We start from the raw sequence: 8,337 nt of genomic DNA on the forward strand, positions 1-8,337 counted from the left end.
ACACTTTGGACTATTTTTTTAGTATCTCTGTGTCACTGGCTGATAGAGTTCTGTTTTCATAGTTTTTATGTATGCATAAGGTCTGGGTACAGTTTGACTGGTGATGATGGGAAATGAGAGTACTATGAAGGGTATGATTGGGGCACAGCTGATAATTATTCTTCGAGCCATGCATATTCTGGCCCATGTTCAGATACTGGGTGCACAGAAAGCAGAAAATCGGGACCGTGAAAACAGCAGAAGTCTAGAAGAAAACTCGGAGTTACGATTTTTGACTTTATAGCCTCATGATTTGGGACACTTTGCTTAGTTTTTCCAAGCCTTGATTTCTTTATCTGTAAAATGGGGAATAGTGCGTCTGTTTTCCTTTCCTCACAGGGTCATTGTGAGGATGAAATCATGTATTGTGTGTGAAAGTCCTTTGACAATAGTAAAATACCACAGAATGAAGGTAAAGTATTCTTGGAGGGTGTGGTGTGGTGCTTGATGTGGGAAGCAAAGGCAAAAAAGAAAACTAAATTTCCTTATTACCTACAGCCCACTGACAAGTCCTTGAAACAGGCAGAGTGACATTCCTCTGGGGACTTAGCTGCCTCAATGTTAATACTTTGCTAAGGGCAAAAGGTCATCTTAGCCCGACCCCCAAGATCCTGTAAGTCTACTCTCACATATAAAAACTCTTTTGGAAACTTACTTCATCTCTGCCCCCCAAGATATAAGTTGGCAACCATCCCCCTAACATGTGACCCGGTGATATATATCTGAAGGGTCTCATGACTGAGTTTTTACTAAACAGTAATAAATGACTTTTCCTCACAACAGCTGGGCTTGCTTCAAGCTCCTGAAAACCTTGTTTCCAAAATACCTTGAAGGCTTGGGCTGTCCGTAACCCCCTCCCACCTTGAAGGTATATAATCAATCACCTGTCACAAACCCAGTGTAGTTCTATTCTGTCCCTGGGTCCTGTCCCAGTGCTTTAGTAAAACCACCTTTTTGTACCAAAGACATCTCAGAGTTCTTTCTTGGCCATCAACTCCAGACCCCACCACTTCAAACAGCATCATTTGGTGTTCCAACATGGGGCTTCGAATCTTTTCATCTGGACTCTGAACCTCAGTGTAGACTTGATGAGTACTTCCTCTTCTCTTCCTTTATTTTTGTTCCAGGGACTTTTCGGAGAGGATGGTCTCATTGGAGCACTTTCATGTCAATTGTTCAGGCTGCAGTCCTCTAGTCATGGCTTCTCTATGGGGAGGAGAAAGCCTGCCTTTTGGCAGGAAGTTAGTACCATGCCAGAATGGCAACAGACCCAGGAACTTGATGCCCTGTCTTTATTCTTGTCCTTATGCCAAGTTGTCTGTCTTGGGCATGGGACAACCATGTAAATGACTAGCACCGATGCCAATCTTAAGATTCCTGTGTGAGGTTTTCTCCTTGTTGGTTTAATGTGAACTCCTTCATATTCCTGATCTAAGCCTCTTCTGGCCTCAGGACCTCCACTTGGAATTGGCTGAAACCAGTACCCAATGGAATTAAAACCCAACAAGGAGCCATTTCCTAGAGAAGTTGCCTGCAAAGGCTACCTATATTGGAATGTCCCTTAGACCATGATGGATTTCTATCTTTACTATTTGCTTTCAATGTCCTCCACTAACGACTTAACTGACAAAGTAATTGTCAGGTAATATCCCCCTTATAAAACCTTTCTTGTGTTTTCCACAGGTTAAAAATGGCGAGCTCTTCAAGGGTAGGTAAAATAATGCATGACCTTTATGACATGACCTTCAAGGTAGGGTACCTTGGTTCATGCATCAGCACCCATTTTGCAGTCTAGAATGCGATGGGCAAGTCGAGAGGACACTAGCATTCTTCCTACTGAGGCTTTTAACAGCAGATGGTAATCACAGTGATTTTGTTCAAGGGATGCCTCAGGTCGCTTTGACACTAGGAACCTCTGACATATCCTGTGTGGGACACCACCCGGGAGTTGGGGGGAAGGGAGGGAATTTTCCTGGCAATGGACCTCTCCTTCAGTTCCCAAGGACTCTCCCTTGGGATGCCTTTAACCCACTAGGAACAGTTCAGATTGCAAAATTTTGGAAAGGACTGATCTTCTGTAACACTGCATGACCTCAGTAGGATCTTAGATCTCTTCTGCCAGAAACAGGGCACATGGACAAAAGTACCATAGGTTCAGGCCTTCAGGGCTCCAAATCAGGGCCCAGCCCTAAGGACCTCTTGCAGAACGTGTTTGGTCAGTATTGAGGCCAGTAAACTCCCTCCTGACATACTGGGATAATAATCTAAATAGGCCTCCTCCCCTAATAGAACCCAGGTTGCTGGAGGAAACAAAGGCCATTGGTATGAAGAGGATTCTGACTCTCTCATTGTTCCTTCTCTTAATACATGTTGGGGGGCTTCTCCCTCATTCATTTCCTAGGTTAATGGCTATAACTAGAGCCAACTGTGTTTAGTCAGGACAGGACTTGAAGGAATATTCCCAAACAGCTGCTGAAACTCCCTTTCTTTCTAGGAAGTTCTCTGTCTTCTCCAGCCTGATACGGACTGCATATTCCCAATTTGGTGGAAAAGAAAACATGGTGTCTGCTCACTTGATCAGTCTGAGCTAATGAGGTCAGAACTGAGAACCTTCTTTCTCTGTCTTTTGACAGCATTTCACCTCATCTGCCTTCCCCTCCCTCTCCTCTTGTTTCTGCACCATCTTGGGTATGGCCTGTATACACTGCCCACTTCAGATTTCCCTACTGGTACTCCTGGTAAAAATTGACAATGGGGAACAAGCTGATTGACTTTTACACGGACCCAGGTAGAGCATAATTCAGTATTTAAACTAATTTAATTTTGTTGCCTTAATTAAAATGGACAGGTCTTTAGAATTATCAGTGTTAAATATGGAACTTTCATTCTACCAAGATTTACTAAAGGTCAAATAAGCTCGTGTTATCTCTGTTGCAATTTGTTACCAAAAAAAGGTGACTTAAAATGATAGTTAATTTTATCTGTCTCAAAGTTTTCATCAGTAATTGTTAAGATAGCTTTCAAAGTCTTTAGTAACTTTAAACTTTGGTAACTTTAAAGTTTTGCTTGGATGATAAAATAAATTGAATTCATTGGACATCTGAGTCTTTTCCAAACCCAATGAAGTGCTAAAGCATGACTATTGAACATAGGCTTGTGCTTTTGACTTCTTATTGCAATGAAAACTACAGATATTTGGGTCTGTTGGAAAACATGCTTGTGCTTAACTAACCCATGAATTTACCATCTAAGGAATTCTGATGTGACAGTTCACATTTGGTTACTACTTGGTTTTCACTGGAGACTAAGGTTTCTAAGGGTTAAAATCCTGCTAAGTGTAATTGAGACTGATGGAAATAAGGGAAACAATTCTGTATGTGTAAGAAAGATTTAAGGAATAGGAGTACATTTCTGTTGAAGGTAAAAGAAGGTAATTTTGCCCTACATGAGACTGGTCATTTGGAGATAAATGGCTTGAGCCAAAATCTGAATACAAAAAAAAAAAAAAAAAAAAGTTGTAGGGGTCTGTGAAGGGAACCAATGGAAAGAAATTTTATGTGTAGTCAGAGTAGACTGAGATTGAAACAAATAGATTTTTAAAAGTACACTGATATTGCTTTCTCTCAGTTAAAAAGACACAGTTTTTTGAATTGTTGGTCTGTTCTTCATAATAAAATATAAATAAAGTTGTTGTCTCTTTTGTCTTTATCAAGTCTTTAACCATCCAGATCCTATCTAGGTATGTGCTTTACTTGCCAAGGTTTAGGTTTTTAAAATTAATTAATTAATTAATTCATTGATTTATTTATGAGAGGAGGGAAGGGCAGAGGGAGAGGGAGAGAGACTCTTAAGCAGATTCCATGTTCAGCACGGAGCCCCACTCAGGGGCTCTATCTCACCACCCTAAGATCACAACCTGAGTGGAAAGCAAGAGCCAGACACTTAACTAACTGTGCCACCCAAGTGCTGCTAAAGCTTGCTAAGGTTTTAACAAACTTCCCCAAGATTTAAATTGTAAACAATGTCTCTTTGACTAATTAGGTTTGTTTATTTGATATGTTACATTCTGGTATAGGGTCATCACTTGATATTCTGATTATTGAAGTGTTCTGTGTAAGAAATAACTGAATTTCCATGTCAATTGCCTTATAATGACCTCTCAGATCATTAACAATATCCATTTCTGAGTTTTTGTCATTTGTAATTGTTCTTGTGTTCTTAAAAAAATGTGGTTTGTCTTCAAGGAGATTCATATAAAGGACTTTTATAACAAATATAGGTATTCAATGTTTTTAAGATCAAAACTGAAACGGGTAAGAATTTTCAGAACTAACTAAAAAGCTTCATTCAAACTGAACAAGAATTAGGAACATGGAATTAAATGAATTGAGAAAAAATTATTATAGTTTCATGACTCTTGTTTGAAATATTGTTGGTTCTCTAATGTTTTTTCTTCTAGAATAAGGAAACTTTCTTGTAAGATAGCTAGGACTTACAGAAATATGATAAAGTATTAATTTGTGAACGATTTGAAGATTTTATCTTTTCTTTCTATCTGAACCCTCTGAAATTCAAAAGGTCTCAGTAAGTATTCTTTCTTCCATGGCAATCATAGTCATTTGCATAAGTTGAATAAGAATCTGTTCTTAAAACAGGACACCTTTGGAAACACTGATTATTTTACCAAGGTTTTGACTGGAGTGTCCTAATTGATAGAGACATGCATAGACTCAGATATAACCAGACAACTTTAAAAAATTGAGGTTGACTTACGAAACCTGGAGCCATAAAGCCCTTAGAAATTTTGGCCAGATATCTTGCTTATAGAGTTTCCAGCAGCCTCGCCAGGTAAGTAAAGAATGTCACTTCCTGGCAGATGCAGGAACCTCAAGATACTATGGGAACCTGTGAAGAGGAATTCACCTAAATCTACAGGTATTGCAGACATGTCAGATGGCAGATATTTGGCTTGGCTTCTGGCCTAGAGAGGCTAGTAAAAATTCAGTTTAGATTCCTTATGAAAAGTTCCAGCAAAGCAGATTTTAAAAGATCTATATGGCTAATCACTATTCTTGCTGAGCTTATGTAAATAATTAGGCCAAGTTTGTTAAAAATTGGACTCATTTTGCAAACAAATTAGTCTTAATTTGGCTGTTTCTGGAAATAAGGGTGATTTAGAGGAAAAAAATGTGTTTCAATAACACATCTTTGTGGATGTTAAATTTTAGTTCTGTTTTGTCTTTAAAAAAAAAAGATTTTATTTATTTATTTATTCATGAGAGACACAGAGCGAGAGAGAGAGGCAGAGACATAGGCAGAGGGAGAAGCAGGCTCCCCATGGGGAGCCTAATGTGGGACTTGATCCCAGGATCCCTGGATCAGGCCCTGAGCTGAAGGTAGACACTCAAACACTGAACCATCCAGGCATCCCTCTGATTTGTCTTTAAATGTTACTTGCCTAAACTAGACAACTTGAGGTAAACTTCAGAGAAATTTCCACAATAATTCATGTATAGACAATCCTTTTTTGCTTGTTATTCTGTAGGGGTAGTAACAGGACCTCATGAGCATATGATTATTTGAACAGCTGAAAAATTGGTTTAATTCCCTAACAATTGTATAACTCAGCTAGCACCTTGACCAATTCTGTGTGGCTGGGATGACAAAATCACTCCTTAAAAGCCAGAGCATACCTCACTCCATGGGACTAACAGTGGACTTGTGGAGATAGTGGATGACCCTGCTTTCCTTATGATTAGATTAGGTGATGCATTTGGGAATGCCCTTATTTCTGAGACAACTCTTCTCCCACTTGTCAGTGATTCCCAGTAATTAGATTATTGTTAAGGCTAGAACTCAAATAAAGAGGGCTTCTTCTTTTTTTTTTTTTAAGAGGGCTTCTTGATGGTTTTATTCCTTAATCATATTTATTCTAGAAGTCACTTATATTGATACAAAATTGCAAGTAGAAGCTTTAGCCAAGCATACAGTGACCACCTATAACTAAGCTTAACTTGCAGTCACCCACAAATTCAGATGGCCCTTCAAAACTGAATAGTCCTTGATATCCTGACTCTGGCTCAAGGAGACCCAGAATTAGATGACTGGCTCCTAATAGGACCCAATGGCTATGCATCTCTAACTTGTGTCCATAGCTTCTCCCACTTTGGATAGGTCATAGTACTCTGTGTTTTGCTTGGATGCATGGATGCATTATCAAAATCATTACCAACCCAGCCAACCTTCCAAATTTGAAACAACAGTGAACATGTTCTTTGTTTCAGTGGTATGAGCACCTAGCATCCACCTTTGTTCCCTCTTTGGGACTGGAGGATGTTGTTTGGCACATGGAAGCTCTTAAGTACCCAAAGCCCTAAATGACATTCAGAATAGCATCTTTCTATTAATTACTGAAGTAACACAAATGCACAAAGCAGTTTTACAAAATGGCATTAGATGTTTTCACTGTTTTAATTAGAGTGGAACTTGTGCTGTCATAAAAACAGAATGCTGTGTATATATCCCAGATTACCACAAAATATTTTTGGGTTTCTAACTGACATGAATACTCTACTTGGCACTTTAAACAATCCTTCTCTTTCCTTTAACAATTGATTAAACTCCTGGACTGGAAGAGGATTTTTGTCAACTCTCAAAAAACTCTATTTGGGTTCTTTTTCTTTTTCTTATTCTAATCATGTTTTCCTGTTTCCTTCCATGTCTCTCCACCTGATGCCAAGACTCCTTCATTGCCATAACTTCAAGGCAACAGATAATCCTTTCCCCTTAGATTCACACATGCAGTCTCCTTTGGATTCAACTGTCTCTGCCTTTCATAACTCCTATATTTATAAGCCCCAACTGACCAGTGTTGACCCATAGGTAGGGAGATCTCAACACTCCTGTTCAGCAGGAAGAAGTTACAGAAGATGACACCTTCCACCCTTAACAATCTTAAAGATTTAAGGGTCAAAATTGTTCAGAAGGGAATGATGTGGGGAAACAAAGGCAAAAAGAAAAAATATTCCTTATTACCTACAGCCCACTGACAAGTCCTTGAAACAGGCAGAGTGACATTCCTCTGGGGACTTAGCTGCCTCAATGTTAATACTTTGCTAAGGGCAAAAGGTCATCTTAGCCCGACCCCCAGGATCCTGTAAGTCTATTCTCACATATAAAAACTCTTTTGGAAACTTACTTCATCTCTGCCCCCCAAGATATAAGTTGGCAACCATCCCCCTAACATGTGACCCGGTGATATATATCTGAAGGGTCTCATGACTGAGTTTTTACTAAACAGTAATAAATGACTTTTCCTCACAACAGCTGGGCTAGCTTCAAGCTCCTGAAAACCTTGTTTCCAAAACACCTTGAAGGCTTGGGCTGTCCGTAACCCCCTCCCACCTTGAAGGTATATAATCAATCACCTGTCACAAACCCAGTGTAGTTCTATTCTGTCCCTGGGTCCTGTCCCAGTGCTTTAATAAAACCACCTTTTTGTACCAAAGACATCTCAGAGTTCTTTCTTGGCCATCAACTCCAGACCCCACCACTTCAAACCACATCAATGCCCTCCTGAACTCTGAGGAGGATATTAAGCTAAATTGACTTATGATATCTGTGAGGTTGACATGTTAGTAATGATGAATTGTAAATTTTAAAAACGGTTGTGATAAGTTATAGTTTTGGGAATTATAAAATGATTGAGTGAAGATGAATAAAAATATCAGAAATTTAGTAGATTAAGAAGCACAGCTGATTTTGAAAATATGTTGCATAATTAAACTACCTAAAATATTTTACTATCCAAATAAAAACACACAGCCCTTTCATAAGCCCTTTTTCTTTTAGGATAATGACTCCCTGCTTTTTAAAATGTTCCCTAGATCCTAGTTAGGTATAGGAATTGTTTAGGTGTTCTACTTTCTGTACCCAAAAAAATATTTTATGATTTACTTAAACAAAGTCATACAAAAAGCCAAAGCCAACTCAAAAACCCTCAGTCATAATCTCATGTTTTGGTGAAGGGAGGAATGTTACTTCTAAGGAGCATATCTCCTAAGCTTTGACTTCTGTTAGTCCTTTATCCCTCATATTTAGGGCTTTATAAACCCTGTTGCTTGTTTTTTTGCACAACCATTTTTAAATTTGGTTCTTTTCATCATCTTCAAAACATTCTTCTTAATCTATGCTTGATTATCTTCTGCCTAGATACTTCCTGAACCTTCAATATCACCATCTGTCTGATGTTCCTATTTGGGCCTTACTTCAAAGCAGTGCAAAATTATTTATTGATTC

This window comes from Nyctereutes procyonoides, unplaced genomic scaffold, assembly GCF_905146905.1.
Source record: "Nyctereutes procyonoides isolate TBG_1078 unplaced genomic scaffold, NYPRO_anot_genome, whole genome shotgun sequence".
Taxonomy (NCBI): Eukaryota; Metazoa; Chordata; class Mammalia; order Carnivora; family Canidae; genus Nyctereutes; species Nyctereutes procyonoides.